This window comes from Bidens hawaiensis, unplaced genomic scaffold (assembly GCF_021521415.1).
Source record: "Bidens hawaiensis isolate Kalapana, Puna unplaced genomic scaffold, B.hawaiensis_p1.1 tig00018213_1, whole genome shotgun sequence".
In the NCBI taxonomy this organism is placed as follows: domain Eukaryota; kingdom Viridiplantae; phylum Streptophyta; class Magnoliopsida; order Asterales; family Asteraceae; genus Bidens; species Bidens hawaiensis.
Window position 1 is genome coordinate 326,505 of NW_027492752.1, and position 24,464 is coordinate 350,968.

Below are 24,464 nucleotides of genomic sequence, written 5' to 3' on the forward strand. Positions count from 1 at the left end.
TATTGTAATATTCATCCAGTCAATAAACATCCCCTTTCTAACAATTACTTGCTCAAACTTACTTGCACGTGGTTTCCTCAATAAGGTCATACGCCCCCCTTTGCACTCACAACCACTTTGTTATTAATAGTTTAAAATATTTATATACGAAGCCGAGAGAAATTTGCACAATAATCCTCTTAGGTATTCATGTAATATTAGAGTCAAAATTTGCACAACAATCCTCTAGGTATTCATGTAACTAATACTCTAAAATATTTATATACGAAGTCGAGAGAAATATGCCACATGATGACAGCAGCAGGTAGTTTAATCCGAAATCTATCACATTGCCTTCTGGCCAACTGTTAAAAAGTTGTATTAATTTCCCCAGAAAGTCATGAAATTCGTATCAAATCCCGTTATCGTCAAGCTCTAGATCAAAGATTCCAAGAAACTGATAACTAGCATTTGCTGCTGTCGAATAAACTAATTTAAAAATGGGATAACATGCTCGATAAGGCATGAGTTCTAACATCATAATTGTTTTATCTGAAACTTTTACCTTAGGAAGTCTTAATTAGAACACTGGAGGCTTGCTATTCATCATCGCTCGATACACTTGCCAGGCTCCTTCTTGACTGACGCATGCCCCTTGGCAACCCGATAACTCCTCTCCCTGCTCGTCGAACCACCGTTGTGAACTTGACCTGAAATTATTAGTAGTATTTTTAAGTATTTCATCCAAATTAGAAAAAAGGAAATTAATTTGAACCAACTTACGGCGGGATTGGTAAAAACTATTAATTGTTTGTCAGATGTTGACACCACGAGATTAGTGTTGTCCTTATTCATCGTCATTGCGGTTATATCTTGACCTTTTTCAAGTCTCATCGTGTGAAATACCTGACAAAATGTACGCTTGTCGAATTCGAAATCATGTAAAAAAAATTTTAAACAACAAATCTGCATGTAGCAACGATATAAAGGTTATTTCAGTTGAATGTAATATACTTTATGCCCATAATTGTAGCATATTATTTGTTTCATAGAAAACAATACAGTAAAGCACTTATAATTTGTAAAAAAGTACAAGAAATAGAAAGAAATTATTTGCAAGTCAACCAGTGATTTGACCCGATTTGTTTTAACCCATTACCTGACCGGCTGGCCCACCCATTTTCCGCCCTTTAAGGTAGGGCTACTCAAGAAGGCACGAGCCAAGGTGAGATTTTTTGTTTATAAACTCTCCATTGTACGTGTGTATGGTAAAAATACTATCTTTATATATATATATATATATAGGGTTAGGTTAAAATAAAATTTTACTGAGTTGTGAAAATTCTAGAAACTCATTCTCAACAACATCTTTTTAATTAAAGTTTGAATCATGTGGTACACAATTAAAGTGAATAAAAAATGTAAACATAAATATAACATTTTCTCTTTCCTAAAAACATATAAAAAAATTAGTAAAAAAATGTTAAAAATTAGCAAAACAATTTTTTTTATGTTTCGATGTTTTGTATTAAATGTTACAACATATATTACGTGCGCAAAAAAAAAGATGTTACATAGGGTTTTACAACTCAAGTGGGTTTTCATTTTATACTTTCCCTATACATATATATATATATATATATATATGTATATACATGTATATATATATATATGTATATACATGTATATACATATATGTATATATATATATATATATGTATATATATATATATATATATATATATATATATATATATGTATATATATAGGGGTGGGATCCAATGAAAACTTATTTTAAACAGAAAACTTAAAAACTCCTAAAAAACTATTTTTAACTTTAAAATTTTTTTTTTTAAACTTAAAATTTTTTGTTTTTTTGAAGTTTCTTTTTTTTCATTATTCTTATATGTTGTTATTGGTTCAAAAAAAAAAGAACTTTGTCGGTAACCTCGTCGGTGTAGTGCACATGTGTAATAGTGTGCTTTCCCTATACATATATATATATATATATATATATATGTATATATATAATATATATATACATATATATATATATATATAATATATATATGTATATATATAATATATATATGTATATATATATATATGTATATATGTATATATATATATATATATGTATATATATAGGGGTGGGATCCAATGAAAACTTATTTTAAACAGAAAACTTAAAAACTCCTAAAAAACTATTTTTAACTTTAAAATTTTTTTTTTTAAACTTAAAATTTTTTGTTTTTTTGAAGTTTCTTTTTTTTCATTATTCTTATATGTTGTTATTGGTTCAAAAAAAAAAGAACTTTGTCGGTAACCTCGTCGGTGTAGTGCACATGTGTAATAGTGTGCATTGCATATATGCAAAAGTGTTTGTATTGCATAGAATACAACACTATTGCATATATTTGATATACACTATTGTATATATGCAGTATAAGACTAATACGCACATTGAATACACATTAGTACGTATGTGTAATACAACATTAACGCACATGTGCACTACATCGACTTTATTTTATTATTATTATTTTTCCATATAATACAACTCTAGTACACATATACAATACACAAATATTGAATATATGCAATTAAACACTATTAAACTTAAAAATACATAGTAATACATATGTGTAATATAACGGTATCGCACAGTAATACGTATGTGTATTACAGCGGGTCTTTTTTTTATTTTTTTTATTTTTTTTTTCAAGCAAAGGGTAAGAAAATATAAGAATAATAGTAAAAACAAAAATTTGAAAATATTTTTTTATTTTTAATTAAAAATAATTATTTAGAAGTTTTTAAGTTTTCTCTCTTTTAGTTTTCTCTTAATCATCTCCCTATACATATATATATGTGTGTGTCTTATTATGTGTTAAAATACAAAATTGTTCTTTATGGATTAACAAGTTGGCTCAATGAGCAGCATACTAGACTCGAGCTTTAACTCAACATTTCAGTTAGTTAAGATAAACGAGCCAAGCCCAACCTGTCTCGGCTCGTGTCATTTATGGCCCTACTCGTATACATCCAACTTATCAATTATTCAAATCCAAACTCATACCTTGAGAGTATGCAAATCAATGAGACAAACCGAAGGAGACGTAACATCTAATCTCTCAACTTCATCTAACCCGACATCATCATAATCACCATCCAAAGACGCGTTTAATCCAACCAAAACACACCTCCCATCAAAAGAAATCTCCATGCAACCAACGCTACAAGATTTAGGAAAACATGCACGCGCAATCAAACTCCCATTAAGAGTATAACTCTCAAGAGCACGCGCTTCATTGTTCCAAACGACGACAGCCCCGCTTCTTGACAGCCGAACCATATCCGCCTTCACACCATGATCAAGTCTTTTCAACAACCGGCCTCGACTCATAGAATGAATCAAAACATCTGAATAAGAGCACGAGGCAACGGCTCCAAGATCTGAATCCACACAACAATCAATAACCTCACCAAGATGGCCACGGATGACTTGAATGGGCCCCTCAATACGCCTTCTGCGGGTTTTGTCAAGGAAACAGCTGGCGGCGGTTGTGACACTGACTGAAGTTGGTGTGATGGTGCCAGTGGCAGGTTCTGACACAACCCCTGACCGAAATCTTGGTGACCGGTGGATTCTCCAAACTAGAACCATTGTGTCGCGGGACCCGCTCACGAGGTACTTGTTATCGGGTGATAGAGATAAACAGGTCACGGGTGCGCAATGCCCTTTTGCTATTTCTATGGTTTTCGTTCCATTGGGTGATATTAATCTGATACTGTTGTCCACATGTCCACCTGGTAATTAATTTGACCCGCTTACTTATATATGGGACGATTCGGGCTATACTTAGGACAGAATATTAGCTTAAAATGTTTTAGTGCATATACATTCAGATGTTGAGATGATTATTTGACCCGTACCCAACCAGCCCGACCCTAGGGATTATAACGTATAGGGTTAAACAGGTTGTGATCCGACAGCACGGCCCGTTTAGCGCCCTTAACATCAGTTTAAATTAGGAAGACAGACATGAACATTAAACTAAGAAAATTTTACCCGTGATAACTTCATTATTATATGTGATGGTTACAACTGAAGAGCTCCTAATTCCGGAAGCTGCATACGCATGGGCCTGAGGATATGTAAACTCCTCTGTACGGGGCCCACTTCTCCATCTGAAAAACCGCAAGAAGCCCCCGCCACCACACGAATTTAAATTACTTTTTACGGGTTGAAACACGAATGGCTTTCCGTGTCCATCGGGTATGTTTGGGTGCCATTTGTGTAATGCAATTTTCGCTGATGGAGAGTTACTATCAACAACTACAAGAGCGTTTGAAGTTGCATGAATGGCGGATGCAGGAAGATTGCGACGGTCAATGGATGAAACATTATATTGTCTGACTTCTTTTGGGTTCCGGAATATGGTCTGCCATCACAGAATTTAGTAAAAATACTCCGATAATCATTTGCAAAACAGTCAAAATCATGTCATCATTTTCACTGAAAATTAAGTCTCTTTTGGTCATGCTATCTATTAATCAATCTGTGAAAAAATAATAATTTGACAATGACTCAAATATCAAATAATCTATCTGATACTTACAACTTCAAAATTGCTAAAACACATTTTATCTTTTTTCTACGAATTTTGATCATTCTATTCACATAATCTAGGGGGGTCCGTAGGTCAGTCGGTTTTGGGCTCAAAGTGAATCGAAAACCAAAGGCTTGATTTTTGAGTTTTTGAAAAAAAATTTGGCGCAAAATCATTAAAAGTATTTTTCTACACTGTTCATTATATTCCTACAAATTAAAATAATAATAATAATTAAAAAATAAATTTCGTTTGGTTTTAGTTACACGCAAAACCAAAACCCTGAACTGAAATTTCGGTTTTTATGAAAACATAAAACTGACCGTCAATTTTGCTTTGGTTTCAGTCTTTTTTTTTATTACAGGTCAGTATTTGGTTTCATGCACACCCCTCTTCAAAATCATTTTAAAAAACGCACATCTAAACGCTCATAAAGAGTCAAACAATCAGTTAAATAGTAGTTTAAACAAAACTGGTTACTAAAAGATAGTTAAATTAGTTACCTGCATATGAAGAACACTAGAAAGTGGCATCTTTCTTATATGAGGGATTGCCAAAAGACGCGACGGGGTTTGTCCAAAGTATGCAACTTGATCTTGCACGGCACGCCTCTGAACCTTTAACAGTTTTCATTTAAAATAAAAAGAAAAATTAAAATCAAACAGTCCCTTTATAAGTGAGCTGTAAATGATACCATATTATCAATGATGAATAAGCAGACTTACTGGGTCCTGAATTTTGTCTATATTAACAGTCCCTTCATAGGTGACACAAAAAAAATACATTGTTTGCTAAAACAGCTTCTTTCCCTTGTTGCTTGTACCTAAATTTCATAAAAATATCAAATGCCAAGTTAAACCATAAATCTATTATATGTGTGTGTATATATAATAAAGGAATCCATTTTTTGTCACGTGCCAATCTAATATTCCTCCATTTCTACTTTTAATTTCCCGCCAAAAATGTGATTTTGTAATATTGTTGCAATATAATCCTTTTATCTTTTTTATTATCTTTTTACAAGGAAATATATTTAGATATATATGAATTGTAAATTTAAGTTAGTTATGTAATATTTATTTTTTTGCTTTATTTCATTTTTTTAAGTATTCAGATTCGTGTAATACACGGGTTTTTAACCTAGTTATGAATATAAGAGGGTTGCATAAAGTAATTGTGTATTGATTTGTATATACAAAGAGGCTTTAAATATAGTGTTTTGATATCATAAATAGATACTTCTACACTATGATATTTAGAGGCAAATACATAATTCTTCAAATAATTAGATTGTAATAAAACTCACCCAAAAATGAGATCAATCCATTCATGCAAATGTGAAGATACATATTCACTCTCAAGAGCTATTTGATGCTTATGCATGAAATTAACAGGGTTTTCAGCCCAAGGAGGAAGTGTAACCGAATCTGAAAACAAGAACGGTATTAAAAATAATAATAACAAAAAAAACACAGCTTTCATACCAGAAATGGCAAAAGTGATTGAACTTGACACCTAATTTCGCTCCATGTCGTGTGGTACCAAAATCAACCGAATTCACATTCATCAAAATCTCCGGGAGATAAAACATCTTGGGGACCTTCAGCATAAAAAATTCGATATAAGCCTTACAACAAAAAATATATATAGTAACAACAAAAAAAACAAAAATCGTACTAGTTCCTTCACGTCATTCATGCTCGCCAAAACTCCATTCCAAGTAGCCCCAATATCCGAAAACATCCGGTCAGGATGGTCAAAGTTGGCGCCATGTAGTCGAACTGAAAGAGTAGTAAATGGTTCAACTCGCATAAGATAATATGAAACCTGTCACAATAAACCATAATTAATGTCATAAATTTGTAAAGTAGACATAAAAACCTAATCAAAAATCTTTTAACAACATAAGTATACATAAAACCTACTGTCCCAGCAGTCGAGTAGTGTGAACCATAATGGTACTTGGGTAGAAAGGGATCGTTATGGCTCGAGTATATTTCTTCAAACTTTTTTAACCGGCCGTCATTTAACGCGCCAATTGGCTGCAAAATTGTGGTGTCCCAATGTTAAGCTAGATCAATAAAATAATTCAGTTTGTAAAAGAACAGAAAAAGAAAAAGACTGTTTTGACCTTTGAAAGATCGCGATAACAAGAGGGATTGTTAAGATCCAAATGAGCTGACTTGTAATCTGAAAGAATCCATGGGAAAATGGGATACTGCAGTGAAATGCATAGTTATTACCTATTACTTTGATCCATGCATTGTGATGACATAATTAGAATATTAATTGCATATATATCTATCCTCTTTAGGGGTGTAAACAAGCCAACTCAATTGTTGGCTACCGGAGATCAGCTCACTAAAAACAAGAATCATGCCCGAGATTTACTTATCGAGCTACAGGTGGCTCGCTAGCCTCAGCGAGGCTATTATCTATATAATTTTTGGTTACTATATTAAATTTAAATTAAATTCAAATAATAATAATTACTTATAAAATTAAATAATATATATTATGTTAAATATAAAAACTAGAAATTTTAAATATATATAAAAACTTATAAATATATATAAAAAATATAAATGTATATAAACTAGTTAATAAATGATAAATGAGCCGAGCTCGAGCTCTCATAAGTTAAACAAGCGGAGCTAGAGCCTTGACGAGCTCAGCTCGTTTGCACCCCTAATCCTTACCCACCTGGGTGATGTCATTATAAGTACGGCCAGCAAGCGTGTTGAGCTGCATTAAATATTCAAAGTATCTGCAATGGCATTAGTTAGCAGATTTTAACTTTTATGACTCCAATACAGATATAAATGGCGAATATAAAACGCTACACGTATAATTAATTTTTCTTGGTACCTCCCAGCGTGACCAGCGTTCCATAAGTTGAGTTCGTTTAAAAAGTTGTTCGGGTGTCTAACACAAAGATAAAAACACTCTGACTGTTAGTATGTGATATATGATTACAACAACTGATAAAAGATTCAAACAATAATCAAATTTTTTAAACAAAAAACATTTTATTTTAATAAATTTATTTTGTTTTGGTTCGTTTGACTGATTAAGATACGCTTTAACCAGATTAATAATAATAAAAAAAAAGAACCTGAGTCGTCAAGTAAATACTGTTCAAACGGGGAGGACGTGCATGAGCAATAGCTCGATATACGCGCGTCCTAGACTCGGCATTCTGGAAAAAGTCAACAAAACAATAGGCTCATAAGCTGAAAGTCAAAGGTATCAATGTAAGTTTGTAACATAATATATGGCTACATAAATAAATAAATAAAATACCCCAAAGTCGAAAAAGAAGTTTGACCGATCAAGCATAAATAACTCTAGAGCACTTCCCCGTAGGAGATATCTGTGACAGTATTACAAATGTTAAATCAAAGGAATTAATTTGTTCAAAATAAAAAAAAAAAGTTTGTTAAAATTTATTTGACCTCCTGCCGTGTACTTGATGAAGAGAAGCCATCAACCAGCTTCGGTCCTTATCTTCAACCTTTCTCTCAGATTTATCGATAAAAAAGTTGATTTTTCTAGTTGTTATCTGAGATACAGCAATGTGCATATGTTTAGGATGCTTTAAATAAATTTAAAATAGTAAGTATACATGAACGCGGTTGGATACCTGACTATGATGAACAGATTAACAGGAAAGCAACCCCTTAACTTCTTAACTTTAGGACTACATTGTGATATATATATAGTATATCTATTACAAGAGATAAGTCGAAGACGGGGCTATATGCAAATACTAATTACATATGGGGGTATATGTTACATGCAAGGACCTATAATTAACACCGTAAATATGATATCCTTTTGATGGTATTGCACTATTGTTAATCAACCGTAACAAACGAAGTTGAAGCTTTAATGCATCAGTCCTAAATGCTAATCTTTCAAGTAAAAGAATAAACAAAACTCGAAGAATTTTGAAATCATTAATGAAAATTGCTTCATTATTAATAGTAACCATTAACCAAGTCTCATAAACGTCCCACTAAAGTCCGTCAAGTCAAAATAATTTTCTTTTTTGTACCAATGTTATATAACTTTTTTTTATAAATGTTAGATTTTTTTTAAATACATATGAATCTTGGTTACTATTTAGTGATTATTATTTTTTTTCGGTTTGACATAACATCAAATAACCATTCGGATCCGTACTCAAAAACTACAATACCTGAAATTTTCCATGTTGAACTCTTAGTGGTTGAACCATCAATGCTGGAAGCTCAAAAATAATAATTTCATACGGGCCGACTGCAAACGGGCTCTGCGCAAGATCTTGATAATTTGAAACGTGAAGCTCGTTAGAATCCGTTGGGACCTGAAAGTGGTGGTCGGACATTACAGATGCTCTTGTTTGGATATCTTCATACAACCACATCTCATTTGTAGTCAAATCCATGCTAATAACCGAGTCTAGTCCATAATGCTCATTTGTTATTTCTGTTGACACGGATTTTAGAGCCAAGATAGCGTTTTCTTTATCACGCTCAAGCTGCAGAGGATCGCCGCCCGTTGCAGTAACACCGGAATGATCTGAGCCGTTAAAGTCCCTCCTTAAACATCTATGTTTTCTTGAAGAAGTTTCCATGTAATCAATTTTCCAAAAAACCTATGCATTGAAAAAGGTTCCATTTTTTTATTATTTACATCATTTATTTTTTTACAAAACACATAAAAGATGATCAAGAATGGTAGCATACTCGTTTAGGGTTGCAAAGAGTTTTACTCAACAATCCAAAAAGATTGTCTGTCTCAATCAAATTATGTATGAGTTTACGCCACGCACGTATGCCTGTACATAAGCGATGTCGAGCTATAGAATCAGCTCGAGCACGCCTATCCACCTGTAATATATAAAACCAGAATTAACCCTTCTTCTAAATTTTGAAACTTGTATCAATAAAATAGTAACCATCTATTGTGCAAAAGATATGAGATTTTGAAAAGACAAAATTACTTTTGATAATGCATCAAGTTATTATAGTTTAAAATTGTTGTCTTTACAAAAAAACCTAAAGAGCATTTTCATCATTTGTTTTTTTTTTTCTTTTACAAGATTTGGCCTAATTAAAATTTAATGAAAAAATTTTAATAAAGAGAAACGAAGATACCTCGGATCGTTGCATATTTCTAGCAAAAGCTAAACTCTGAACAAGAAGAGCAACAAACTTATACGACAACGAATTGAAATCATTCCCGTAAACAAAATTTGAATCAACCGAATGCAAGCATTCCATCCAAGCAGTCCCCATTGCTTCTGAAACATTCCACCTCATCACACGTTCCATGTCGCTTTTACTCCGCCTCTGTACTGATGTGGCCATAGCCACTGCACTAAGCCCTCTTCCCGACCCAATTTTCGCATTTCTCTCAAGATCACGAGCCGCAGCCAAAGCAGCTGCACGTGCAGTCGCTCTATCTTTCAAGGATTTCTTGGATGGTTTCAACAGTTCTTGAAAGCTTGAAAAAGTATGAAGTTTTGCTGGCTTTCTTTCGAGTAAGGTAGACAAGTCCCGTTTTAGATGCACGTTTATAGCTGGAGTAGCGGCAGCAGGGCGGTGGTTTCACCGCCAGCAGCACCGGCAGCTATCATGGCCAGTGCCATTGCAGCAGGCGGTGACGCAAAAGCAGCAGCCCATGCAGGAGTGATCATAGCAAGAGCACTCTGGCCATGTCAATAAAATGCGTTAGTAGGGTCCACCAACGCACTCGAATGAAGTAACAAGTAGGGGTTCAAACGAGCCAAGCCGGCTCATAAGCTACTCCAGATCAACTCGTTAAAAGCTCAAACATAGCCGAGCTTAAACGAGCTCAAGCCTTAAAAAAAACTTATGTGATAAACGATCCTGAGCTCGAGCTTCACTTATTAAGCTCATGCTGGCTCGCGAGCCTATTAATTATATAATGTTTATTTAATGTATCAAATATATATTTATATAATAATATTTATTATAACTAAATTTATGATAAAAATACTAAATAGTATATATTTAGTTACTTATATAAATTATATTATCAAAATATATAAAGATAGTTATAAATGTATGTGAATTAATTATTAAATAAAATTGAGTGCGTCCGATCTTGAAAAAAATGACTCACGAGCTGATATTGAGTTTTAAATATAGAGCTCGAAAGAAGCCATGTGTGTGCTCAAGCTCTCGTAAGTCAAAACAAGTCAAGCTCGAGACTAGTTGAAATCAGGCTCGGCTTGTTTACACCCCTAGACTAACAAATAAGGAGAAAGAAATGCGTTAGACCTCTATAGGTGGTAACTCAGGGTCTAAGAGTGGGTCCTCAACTCCAAGAGGGTTTGATCCGTCCGGGGGAGAAAGTTCATGAATTTTGGCTAAAAGAGGACGCCACCGCCTTATCATCTCCAAAAAAGGCGGGACCACCGCCTCTAGATACTTTTTCCGTAAAGGGAGTCTGTCTTGACTGATAGCATGCCATACCTGATATGAAACCGACATAACCGAACTTAAATAAGCGAGCCCAACCCAAAAGCAAAGTTTGGTTTAATGCTTATTCCAAAAAATAAATGAATTTCCGGTTTGGTTTCGGTTTTGCATGTACCAAAAACTGAAAAAAAATTAACCGAACCATAAAAACCGAAAAATAAAATAAAATAAAGAACTTGTGTTATTGAATTTATGGATTATAATATCTTATTTTTGAATGTTGAGTGATTTATAGAAAAATAACTAATTATTTTGAGACCAAACTCATCATTTTTGGCCATTTTTTCGCCCAAACAACTTCAAGCCCAAATAGCAAAACCAAAACTGAACTGAGCCCATTGAGAAAGCAGAAAAGTGTTATGCCTTAAGCATGACCGGAACAACTAAAGCATATTTAACTTATGCACTCACCTCAAATTACACACACACACAAAAAAAAAAAAAAAAAATAGTGAAGTAAATAAGAATCTCTAAATATAATTAGCAGTTTGATAGAACAAACCTCAGAATACAAAACACATGATGTGACCAACACTCTTTGCCTCTTTGACTCGGAAACTGGCATTTGCAAGATTGGAGAAAGGACACTGTTGTTCATCATACATGAAAACTTAGTCTCATATTTATTCTTAAAAAATGACAATATTAAAGAGCTATACCTCCATAATAATTCTGCATTGGGCTGTGTCGTTAATGCTCGAGGACTGCTTTTTAGCGACGACATGGCATTTTCATGCTCTCCGTGCGATCTTTCAGACAAGCGGCCATCAGTCATGACATTTTCACCATCATAATAATCATCTTCCCTCAAAGAAAGAAGTGTCATACGAAGCATGCAAAAGAACGGTTGATCACTGTCCAACAAATTGTAACCCGAACCGCTACCGGGTCCAGACTCATCTAACAATAAAACTTGTAGCAAGGAAACATATTTCTTTATTAGTGGGATTTCAACCCAAACACCATTTGGATCTTTTTCTAAACAAGACTTCCATGAATCAAAGCCACTGCCACCGCCACCAAAGACTGAACTTGTAGGTTCACCCAAGCCGTACCATAACCGGCTTCTGTATTTCCATCCTTGGGATAAATCTGTTACACAACTTCCATATGACACAAAAGCACAAGAAACCGAGCCATACGGTTCAGCTGCTGCTGCTGCTGTAAGTTGGTCCATCATGGTTGCTGAAATTTCTCCTTTATCATCAGCCATAGAAGCAAGAACCTGATGAGAATTATAACACAACTTTAAAACGTGTTACAAGACAGTGGTGTGCATGAAATCGAAATAACTGAACAGTAAAGTCCGGACCGAAACTATAAAAACTGACCAAAACGATTTTTTATTGAATTTACGGACTATAATTTTTTTTTGAATGTTAAGTAATTTATAAAAAAATAATAGATGGTGTAGCACAAAAACTTTAAGCCCAATGTGTAATAACTAGTTAAACATTAATTAACAAAAAAATTAAGACATGGTCCAAATTCATAATTTTGGGCCATTTTTTCTTTTCAGCCCAAAATTTCAAACCAAATGACAAAACCGAATTTTTTTAAACTATGTTACCTTTTTATGTAACTAGCCTTTTCTTTTAACTATTTAATCAAAGTAGCAATCTATATTTCAAACCAAATAATTTGAGAGACGGCAGGCAGTTCGATATAGCCTTTCACCTACATTTATCCTTTTAACCAATTTTGACATGTTTCAATTGTACTAAACTTTTTGTTAAGAAAATAATCCAAATTGACCCATGTTAATGTTAGGTTATGAAGGCCTTTGGGCCGGTTTATTAGGAGACCCAGTTTTGGTTCGTAATTGTGTTTAACCATAATCTTGTTTATTATATATATCCCATCATGTAATTGTAATCTTGGTTCTGAGCTAATAAGAAAAAACCTAGTTGCAGCCCGTGAATGTAGCCCCCCCCCCCCGGGTGGGGACCGAACCATGTTAAATTCTCGTGTCATTTATATTTCCGTTTATGCGTGTTTATCGTTGTACATATGTGTGTTGTTTCGCTTCCGCGCGCCACTTTGTTCCAAACAGTTAAAGTTGGGTTGTAAGCAGAACACCATTTTTTTTGCGAGAACAAGCATAACAAATAAGTCTTTCATTTTCCAATTAATAAAATTGTCAAAATATAAAAAATGATTGAAATGCAATGGTTATTCAACTCTCTGGGAAGTAAAAAGGAAAATATGAATCAAGTTTGTAATTTATAGAACTTACGTATGTGTAAGTCATGAGCAGGTTACATTACCTACACATAAGTATGTGCATAACCTATGCATGTGTAAGTTAATGGTTAAAATTAAAAAGGTAAATAAAATAAAAACATATGAACAAAATACTTTGATGGTTTTTATGTAAACAAATTTCAAAAATCGACCAACGAAATAAACAATTTAGGTTTGTTCTGTTTCTTCTCGCAAAAACTTAGTGTACTGTAATGAACCACACCCTTGATATTTATTTACACCGAAGAAGATATTAACACGTACTTCAAAAGGAAGTCCTTTATAGTCCTTAGAAGGGCTCATAACCAAAGGTAGAACAGCTGAAAGTGGAGAAGTAGAACCAGATTTAATATCCTTTGAGCTGAATAATTTGCTTTGCAGGCGAAAATGATCTTCGACAAGCATTAGCATAAAAATTGCATTCTCTACCAAAGCCGCTGACAGCTCGACAGCATTTTCTACTTCTGCCTTTGAAACCTCTGGTGGTAATCCATAGGATGCCACACTAGCAGATGCTGCAGCAATAACTTGGGTCTTCACCAAAAATTAAAAATAAATTATTTCCAAATCAAAATAAAAAATTTCAACAGTCCAATGACTTTTATCTGAATTCAATAAAAGTCTACCGGTTTTTCAACTATATAAGATTTTATCACCTGAACACGCAGCTCCCGAGTGATGAAGTCCAACAACTCGCCCATAAGCCTTCTCTTAAATATGGGCAATATTTTTTCACGTCTGCCAAACGAAGAAAATCTAAAGGTTAGAAATATATAGATAGATGAAGAGAGAACAACTCTTAAAATAGATATAACTTTAGTTTCAAATTATGTGAGAATAATACCTGTCCCGATGCTTTCCCGTGCTTGATCCACCTACCGTCGAAAGCCATTCTGCACAATGAATTGTAGCTTCAACATCCTGTCAAAGGGAAAGTATGACCAAAGTATATATAAACAAACTTATAATCCTTGGCATTTTGAACTGTAAAAGTGACTACATGTGTTGGATCAGTGGGCTAACAATTATAACACATTAATAGCTATATTTAAAACATGAACAACATATGCTTCAAAGAAAATTAAAGCAAACAAGAAACCAATGTTTTAGAATCAATAGCCTTTCTTTCTTTCTTTTTTTTTCTTTTGAAAAGTTAACAATAATATAACACCAAGTTGCATATTTTGAAGTCATACTAAACTTCCATCCATCCTTCTCATGCAATGAGTGCTCTAACACAATAACTAGGAAGTTGTGTATAAGGTCTTCAACATCTCGTGTGCTTGAACACGTTGAAGAACTTGTCACTCCCATCTATAGGAGCATTTTAATGATTTAAATCATGAAAAAAAAAGGAACAAAATATTATGTTGTACACTTGTACATATAGAGCCTCTGTGTAACACTATTAGACACACAATTAACATGGTAAGATATATGACCTCATAATTAGATAGAAGAACTTCCAAGATCCACTCGGGCCATTGCTCCATGTTAGTTAGACTTCTTCTGTTTTCTGAGTGACTGCAAGCCAAAATCAGAAGATCCTGAAATCAAAATGAGAAGTAAATACTAAATTTATGAAGGTGTATGATATACTTTTATTACCAGTTTCTATTTATAAAGCAGTACCTGTAATGCTCGAGTTTGGAAACTCTTTGTCGAATATGGTAGCAAACGCAAAAGAACCAACAACGGCTCTAAATGCTCAAATCGATGTTGCGGGTCATAAAAGTTTAGTTCCTCATCCCTTGCTGATGCATTAAGCTGCAAGTTAAAAAAAATTAAAAATTCATATTTATAACATGAGAAAAGGTTCATAATCATTAGAAAGTGGCACCTATCATCCCATGCTTAATGAACAAAACTTCGTGTATTTCTATGGGCTGAACGAGCCAGGTTCGGCTCAGGCTCGGCTCGTTTACAAGCCGAGCCAGATCGTTTATCTTAACGAAATAAAATGTTGAGCTCGAGCTTGCCTCGCAAAAAGCTGGAGCCAGCTCATATAATTTTAAACAAAACTAGTTTTATATTTTTACACATACTGATACATAAAAAATAATTAAAAAAGAAGTTCACATATACATAATGCAAAAATAATAAACTACAAAATTTATAATTAAATCCAGATTATACTTTTGGTTTATAACTTATATCTATTAAAATTTGGTTTTAATTTTAATGAGCCAATGGGCCGGCTAAACAAGCCAAGCTTACCTTGGCTCAGGCTCGGCTCGTTTACAAACCCAGCCGGCTTGGCTCAAAGATCATCCAAAGTACGCTTTTGGTGATTAAATCCTTGTAAATCATTTCATTTCGAAAACGTAACTGTTATTCAAATTATATAATTTGTAATCGTATTTAACACGCTAGTTATAATAAAAACAAAAACTTTGGACAAAAAAAGATTATGCGCCAACCCAACTTGTTTTGACCCGTTTTGAGTATATGACATACCGAGGCGCTCAACAAAGCAGTGTACACGTTCCCAGTCATAAGCCGGTTTGGTGCTGCTTTCAGAGTCTTTTTCAGCGCAAAATGTAAAAGCGAAACTTTGTCGTCAAACATACTACCCGTACCCTCAAGAAACCTGTGAAGATTACCCGTAAGATCAAGTGGAGCATTTAGCCCATCCTTCAAGTGATCCGAGACAACCAACGCCCCAAAAAGCCCGATTATCGCCACCACAATCCCATCACTTTTATCAATATTATACACATTGTTTCTTGCATTTTCAGAACTGATTGAAAAACTTATACCCCCCAAGTTTTTAATAAACAAACTCTCGGAAACCGACAGTCTGCTTCCAACACTAGATGCCATGCCAGCTAGAACACTGTTACGTGACTGAAGATCGTAAGACGAATATTCACTTCCGTTTAACGATACTGCATCGTCGTTGATATAGTTTTCAGGCCCGTTTTCGGGTTTGGAATATAAATCATCATCCGTTTCTGGTGCATCATGATCACCGGCTTTTGATTCACGTTGTAATAGAACTAGAAGTGTTTCTATGCCACCAGATGATATGAATGCCTCTGCAAATGTACTGGCTCTTGATTTATTCGGTTGTATAACGAGTCTGTATATTAAGTGCAGTGTCCTTGCAACCTGGATGAACAATTGATTAATCATTAATGTTTTCACATTTTGTTCTGCTAAATAGCTTATCTATATATTGTGAAGTTTTACACGATATGAACCTAACAAGAACTTCACGGTTTGGTTTAGTCTAAACGGGTTAGGGTCAATCCGCGTACATATTTAGCTAAATGAGTCGTGTTTGTATCGACCTAGCAGGTACGAGGGTTGACCCGCTTAACCCATTTTTTTTTATTGTTTTAGTTTATTAAAGTGCATTTTACATAATAACTATTAGTGTACATTTTTATATCAAAATTTAGTATTTTTAAAATAATATGGTATCATTTAAACATAATTTCTTATAAAAGAAAAATATTATGTAAATATAGAGTTTTAAAGTTTTAGCATGTAAAAGAAATACAAAATATATAATTTTTCAGGTCGTGTTCGTGTCAACCTAATAATACACGTGTCGTTTTCGGGTTCGTGTGTGTGAAACGATACACTCGTGTCATGTTCAGGTTCGTGTAAAATTTGGATTCATGTCGAGCCAGTGAACATGACCCGTATAGCAGTCCAACTTTAAAGCATTATCAAAGGTCTATTTATAGGGATTTAGGCTTAAATACTTGCATACCTTAGCTCTCTATTATACTTATGTTTATGGCTCATTTACTGCTTATTGGAGCAGTTCCTTTATTTAGAGAGAATAGATATATGATTATAAATATATACATAATTATATTCTACTTATATAAACAATTACTGACAAAAATTGTATGATACTACCTGATTTGGTTGTGGACAATCAACCAAGAATCCAAGTAAACATCCAATATCATTAACCGCCATTGGAGGCGGAGCCTCTACCAAAAGAAGTTCAACGACCACCAGAAGCTCATCAACTAAAGCATTCACTTCACCAACGGGCCTTGGCCCGTTATTAGCACAAAAAGTATTCATAGAATTCTTTTCACGCGCAATCCAATAACACATCCTACAACCATCAAGAAGCATCTGTATAGCTTTTGCATCACGCATAACTGTCGATTCATTAAACACCATATCCGCTAAAGACGATAAAAGCTTCTTTTGTATCCCATAACTACACAAACTCCATATTTTCAAATCCAACAACAAAGTACTAAAAAGTTGCGTTTTAAGTGTCGGGTTGGTTTTTTGAGATTGACATAAACTCACAACCGCTGCAACAATTTCTTCGTCTACAACTGCATGCTTTGCATGATCGAGTAACGATAATGTTTTTAAAAGGTATCTTAATATTTTTGATAAAACCTCCGGCCCACGTCTTCTGCATAACTCGTTGCTGTTACCAACGTGTTGGATCGATAATGATATTATTCTGAATATTTAAGCTGTGAGAGCTGTCGAGGCTAAACATGATTTAAGGTTGCCTTTTTCGGGTTCTAATGTGTCTTTGTCAACTTTGCTTACTACAAATGGAAGTAAACACATTGGGCCTCCGTAACCAAGGGCCCACAAAGCTTCCGTCGGCCGCATTCGTGTGGTTACGGGTACATGCCCAACAACCTCAGCAGGTCTTTGAAGCAATCCTGCAATGTAAATGTCGAATGGCGCCTATTGGGCTGAGGGGGTTTTGTGGAGGTAACCCTAATTGGGCTAGGCCCATTAAGGTACCATGATGGTGGCCATGAGACTCTCTATATAAGGAGGTCTCCACCTCCTTATTAGGGGTCATGCTCAATAAGAGCCACCACCACCTTTTTGTGTCTGTGAACAAGAAATCCTCAGGATATCTTAGCAGTCACCTCCACACCCCCGAAACCATTGCAGGTCTCAACATTGCAGGTCACAGGCGCAGCCGCAGAAGAAGAAGATCAAGACGTGGTTCGTTCATCTCGAAAATCCGTGGAAACATCGTCATGGATCAGGTAAGATTCATTTCGTGCTTCGACATTGGCGCCATCCGTGGGACGGCAACGAACTGCCCTTCGATCTTCATCTCGGCTGTCAGATCTCTCCCAAGAAAAACACAGATCTGGAAGTTTACAGAAAAAGGCTTCAAAGCTTGTTCTATTAAAGCTCAAAAAGATCCATAGATCTAAAAAGAGGCTTCCAGATCTGGGCAAGAAGAAACGGCCTGATTCGAATGATCAGGTCTCCGGATCTGTGATGGTTTTAAATCTGCTCCGGGCTTCAGATCTGTCCAGATCTGATTTACAGATCTAGGTCTAGATTACAGACCTGGATTTTAGGTCTAAAGTTGCAGATCTGACTCTAAAATTGCAGATCCAGAAATTACCAGACTTCTGCCGCCATGTACGCACGCCCGTGGATTCTCACTCCGCAGCCGTGCATGTGCCGCCGCGGAAACCACCATATGGGTTTTGCGCAAGAGACCTCCGCCATGCACGCGCACTCACGAGTCACCACTCTATCGCCGTGCATGCGCGCATCAGGCTACGCGCCAAACTTCAAGGTTGGGAATCCTCCTAATATCTCATATGGCTACGCGCCAAACTTCAAGGTTGGGAATCCTCCTAATATCCCATATGGCTACGCGCCAAACTTCAAGGTTGGGAATCCTCCTAATATCCCATATGGCTACGCGCCAAGGTTGGGAATCCTCCTAATATCCCATATGGCCACGCGCCAAACTTCAAGGTTGGGAATCCTCATAATATCCCATATGGCTACGCGCCAAACTTCATGGTTGGGAATCCTCCTAATATCCCATATGGCTACGCGCCAAGGTTGGGAACCCTAATATCCCATATGGCTACGCGCCAAACTTCAAGGTTGGGAACCCTAATATCCTATATGGCTACGCGCCAAACTTCAAGGTTGGGAATCCTCCTAATATCCCATATGGCTACGCGCCAAACTTCAAGGTTAGGAATCCTCCTAATATACCATATGGCTACGCGCCAAGGTTGGGAATCCTCCTAATATCCCATATGGCCACGCGCCAAACTTCAAGGTTGGGAATCCTCATAATATCCCATATGGCTACGCGCCAAACTTCAAGGTTGGGAATCCTCCTAATATCCCATATGGCTACGCGCCAAGGTTGGGAATCCTCCTAATATCCCATATGGCCACGCGCCAAACTTCAAGGTTGGGAATCCTCATAATATCCCATATGGCTACGCGCCAAACTTCAAGGTTGGGAATCCTCATAATATCCCATATGGCTACGCGCCAAGGTTGGGAATCCTCATAATATCTCATATGGCTACGCGCCAAGGATGGGAATCCTCATAATATCCCATATGGCTACGCGCCAAACTTCAAGGTTGGGAATCCTCATAATATCACATATGGCTACGCGCCAAACTTAAGGGTTGGGAATCCTCATACCATATGCTCACGCATCACATATGCTCACGCATATTACACATGCTTACGCATCACATGCTCACACATGTCACAGTCTACACGCACGCGCACGCAACATCTGCGCGTGGCGCATAACACAAAACCAAAGTCTACGCGCACGCGCAGGCAACATCTGCACGTGGCGCGTGACATAAAGTAGCTCGTAAACCGCCTCACGCGCAAGCTCCACTATTATTACAGCTCATAAGACGCCTCGCGCGCAAGCTGTTATTATTCTTACAGCCCGTAAGTCGCCTCACGCAAGCTTTTTTATTCACACAGCTCATAAGACGCCTCGCGCGCAAGCTGTTATTATTCTTACAGCCCGTAAGTCGCCTCACGCGCAGGCTTTTATTATTCACACAGCTCATAAGACGCCTCGCGCGCAAGCTGTTATTATTCTTATAGCTCGTAAGACGCCTCACGCGCAAGCTTTTATACTCACAGCTCGTAAGCCGCCTCACGCGCCAGCTCAATTATTATTCTCAAAGCTCATAAGACGCCTCTCGCGCACAAGCTTTATTATTCTTAGCTCGTAAGTCGCCTCTCGCGCGCAGGCTTTATTATTCTTAGCTCGTAAGACGCCTCACGCGCAGGCTTTATTATGCTACAGCTCGTAAGACGCCTCTCGCGCGCAAGCTTTATTACTCACAGCTCGTAAGTCGCCCCGCGCGCCAGCTTAATTATTATTCTCAAAGCTCATAAGACGCCTCTCACGCGCAGGCTTTACTATTCTCATAGCTCGTAAGGCGCCTCACGCGCAGGCTATATCATTCTCAGCTCGTAAGACGCCTCTCGCGCGCAGGCTTTATTATTCTTAGCTCGTAAGTCGCCTCTCGCGCGCAGGCATTATTATTCTCACAGCTCGTAAGCCGCCTCACGCGCCAGCTCAATTATTATTCTCAAAGCTCATAAGACGCCTCTCGCGCACAAGCTTTATTATTCTTAGCTCGTAAGTCGCCTCTCGCGCGCAGGCTTTATTATTCTTAGCTCGTAAGACGCCTCACGCGCAGGCTTTATTATGCTACAGCTCGTAAGACGCCTCTCGCGCTCAAGCTTTATTACTCACAGCTCGTAAGTCGCCCAGCGCGCCAGCTTAATTATTATTCTCAAAGCTCATAAGACGCCTCTCACGCGCAGGCTTTATTATTCTCATAGCTCGTAAGGCGCCTCACGCGCAGGCTATATCATTCTCAGCTCGTAAGGCGTCTCTCGCGCGCAGGCTTTATTATTCTTAGCTCGTAAGTCGCCTCTCGCGCGCAGGCATTATTATTCTCATAGCTCGCAAGTCGCCTCACGCGCAAGCTTCATTATTATTACAGCTCGTAAGCCGCAACTCGCGCAGGTTCTATTATTATAGCTCGTAAGCCGCCTCACGCGCAGGCTTCATTATTTTTACAGCTTGTCACCATCATGGGAAAAACCTCCCAAAACTCAGACAATAAAGACAAGGCCTAAGAAAAGGGAAAAAACCGCCTCACAACTTATAAAGTCCAGCGCTCCACCTAGACGCTTGCGCGCCCAGGAGCAACACTGGACTTGGGGGGCTTGTAGGGGTATGGTACTAAAACCCGGTTCTACGACCCTAAATCTATTATGTTTGGCTTATTTTATTACATGGACTAATACAATGTTATTGGGCTGAGGGGGTTTTGTGGAGGTAACCCTAATTGGGCTAGGCCCATTAGGGTACCATGATGGTGGCCATGAGACTCTCTATATAAGGAGGTCTCCACCTCCTTATTAGGGGTCATGCTCAATAAGAGCCACCACCACCTTTTTGTGTCTGTGAACAAGAAATCCTCAAGATATCTTAGCAGTCACCTCCACACCCCCGAAACCATTGCAGGTCTCAACATTGCAGGTCACAGGCGCAGCCGCAGAAGAAGAAGATCAAGACGTGGTTCGTTCATCTCGAAAATCCGTGAAAACATCCTCATGGATCAGGTAAGATTCATTTCGTGCTTCGACAGTAAAGGAGTATCATGCAATTAATTAGGGGTATGCAAGAAACCGAAATAACCAGCCCATAACTGAAATAACCGACGTAACCAAACCGAAACAACCTAACCCAACCTAAAACCGACTGGTTGGTTTTATATATTTGAAAAACCAGTTTTCCAGTTCATTTTCAGTTTTGAATGTACCTAAATCGAAAAAACACGTAAAACACGACTTTTGTTCTTGAGTTTATGGATTGTAATTTTTATTTTCCAATGTTATGTAATTTGTAAAAAAAATTGTAATCATTACTCCCTCCGTCCCATTAGAAGTGTCCATATTTCCTTTTTTATTTGTCCCGTTATAAATGTCCACTTTCAAAATTTATTAGCAAATTTCCAAATTTACCCTTAATCACACAAAACTAGGATTAAAAACAATATTGATGGACCCAATTTCCAAGGCTATTCTTGTCATTTAGTAAGTAAAAAATGTAATCATTCAATTCACTTTAAACTTTATGTTTTTCAAACTAAGACACTTCTAATGGTACGGAGGAAGTACTTAACAAAAACATGTAAGCCCAAAGTTTCAGGCCCAAACTCATTGTTTTGGGCCAATTTTTTTCGGCCCCAAAATCGATCATTTTCTTAAACCCAAAATCCAAATTTTATGTTTTTGGTTCAGTTTAAGCCCAAAAATAATTCTCAGAAAAAGATATTACTTGTTTAACTGACCATTTGTACAGTCCAGCATCTTAAACCAGTTTAAAAGATTTTTACAAAATATGTATAGCAGGGTGGATTGGGTTTCAGGTCAAACAGACCGGGTCGTGTCGTGTTGGGTTGGCCCGCAACACTAAGGCATAAATCATACTTATAAAACATATTATATGTACAAAACCTGAATGCCCAGAAGGCGAAGCATCCAGACAATGACGATCTGTTAACAAACTCGGATGATACAAAACGTAAAGATATCCCGCAATATCCGCATCCATGCGAGCACTTTCCTCTTCAATGCTCGCAACATACGCATTAGTTGACAACCACATCAACCCTGCAGCATTACCAAACAAAGGGACCGAATCGGGCCCCCTAGAGCCCAGCCTCCGTACCATCTCGGGCCCGACTGCCACTTTAAATATATAAACCAGGCCCATCTCACCAAACAAAGGGCATTGACCTGAACTTTGGTGTGGGCCCGCCTTTGTAGGTGGTGGGCCCGTTCCAATGCAGATGTTCAGAAGCGGTTTAGTAATACGAGGAAAGTCAAATAGACGAGTTTCGTTTAAAATCCCGTCAATATATAACCTTATTTCACCATTTGAAGTGTGCTCCAAAGCTATAAAATACCAGCATTGTGATTTAAAACCATGAGTGAAATAAACCGGACCTTTTCGCCCTTTCGAACCACCACTTTCAATCACCAAAAACTGATCACGAAAATACGCCTCGATACCTTGATTCTCAGAGCATATAAAACTAAAAAGACAACGCGCTACAACTAAAGACTCGATATAAATCCACGTGGCAAACGCATAACCGTCAGGAAACGGCCACCGCCCCTCTCCCGGTCCCAGTAAACCCGAGCTTTCACCAACAAACTCAAACGAAGCCCGTGGACCCCGCGATTCCTTCCCAGCTAACGCCTTTTCAAAAGAAACCATCAGCCGTGGGCCCCACGGAGTCTTAACCGTTCTTGTAACTAACTTAAACCACATGTTGAGATCCGCTACACTAACCGAATGGCAAGCTAGATATTGTAAGCACCGTTCCATTTCATATGCTTTGATGACCCGACATCATCAAGAAACATCTTTTCAGCTGTTTGTAACAATACCTGTGTCAGGCCTGCTGCACAACACATGGCCCGGTTTCGTGTACACGCGCGTAAAATGGTTCGTAACCCATGAACTAGTCTAGTCCGTGGCGACATGAACCCGACACTATCGGTTAACCATGGAAGCCATGGAAGAATTTCTCCTGAGATTACCGCGGCTTTTGAATTTTTCATAACCGTCGGCGTATTATTATTATTATCATTATTATTTTCGTCTTCGTCTTCGAAAGATTCAACTCCACCCATTGTTGTAAGAAGTGTATCAACTAAAAAATCAGCTACATTGTCAACATCAATCTCATCTCCAAATTTCTCTACACCACTCACAATATTCTTAATGGTATCAACACTTTCGGGCTGATCCATAATTGCAGCGTCCACTAACCGCAAGATTTCTGTGTTCATATCTTCTTGTGTGACAAGTTTGGGCTTGGGTCTCGGTGATGAAGCAAAGAAAGATGAGTTTTTGGTAATGTAAGGTGACCGCGGGCTCGCCATATGAAGATTATCCAACTCTGGTGCATGTAAGTTGTTGGTTTCACCATATGGGCTCATTAGATTATCCAAATCCTTGTCTCTATCCAAACATAGCTGCTCAAACACCGCGTCCACATTCACGCCGTGAAGTTTGTTTATGCGGTTTGAATCAGATGTTTTGATGTGTTCATCGCCACTTTCTTGATTTGCAGCATCCATGATGTCACTTCAAGCAGTAATATTATGCAACAGAGATTTATGCAGAGTCACCTATATATGATTTATAGATATGTCAATCACAATAAGCCAAGCAAATTAAAGACAAGATTAAGGTGTGTGCTTTATGCTTATTTGCATTAAGAAAGTGATTATGTAAAACTGAATAATTAAAATCAAATAATCAACTGTAAACTTGTAATAAGACAATTGAATA

At 37.0% G+C, this 24,464-nt stretch overlaps 1 pseudogene across 1 annotated transcript; it reads right to left on the bottom strand.

Moving 5' to 3' along the window:
- Positions 1-546: 546 nt before the first annotated feature.
- On the bottom strand, positions 547-24,250 carry LOC143555605 (BEACH domain-containing protein C2-like; annotated as a pseudogene). Its single transcript, XR_013139231.1, has 31 exons — positions 22,616-24,250; positions 17,201-17,985; positions 15,785-16,438; positions 14,960-15,094; positions 14,770-14,874; positions 14,530-14,641; positions 14,172-14,250; positions 13,984-14,065; positions 13,592-13,861; positions 11,743-12,308; positions 11,586-11,670; positions 10,883-11,077; positions 9,734-10,287; positions 9,323-9,466; positions 8,794-9,231; positions 8,048-8,154; positions 7,896-7,965; positions 7,708-7,791; positions 7,454-7,517; positions 7,296-7,357; positions 6,724-6,810; positions 6,518-6,634; positions 6,270-6,419; positions 6,108-6,192; positions 5,899-6,019; positions 5,318-5,415; positions 5,096-5,209; positions 4,052-4,424; positions 3,059-3,789; positions 763-885; positions 547-689 (listed from the first exon to the last, which is right to left on the bottom strand). The product of XR_013139231.1 is annotated as a BEACH domain-containing protein C2-like (transcript).
- Between the last annotated feature and the right edge of the window lie 214 nt (positions 24,251-24,464).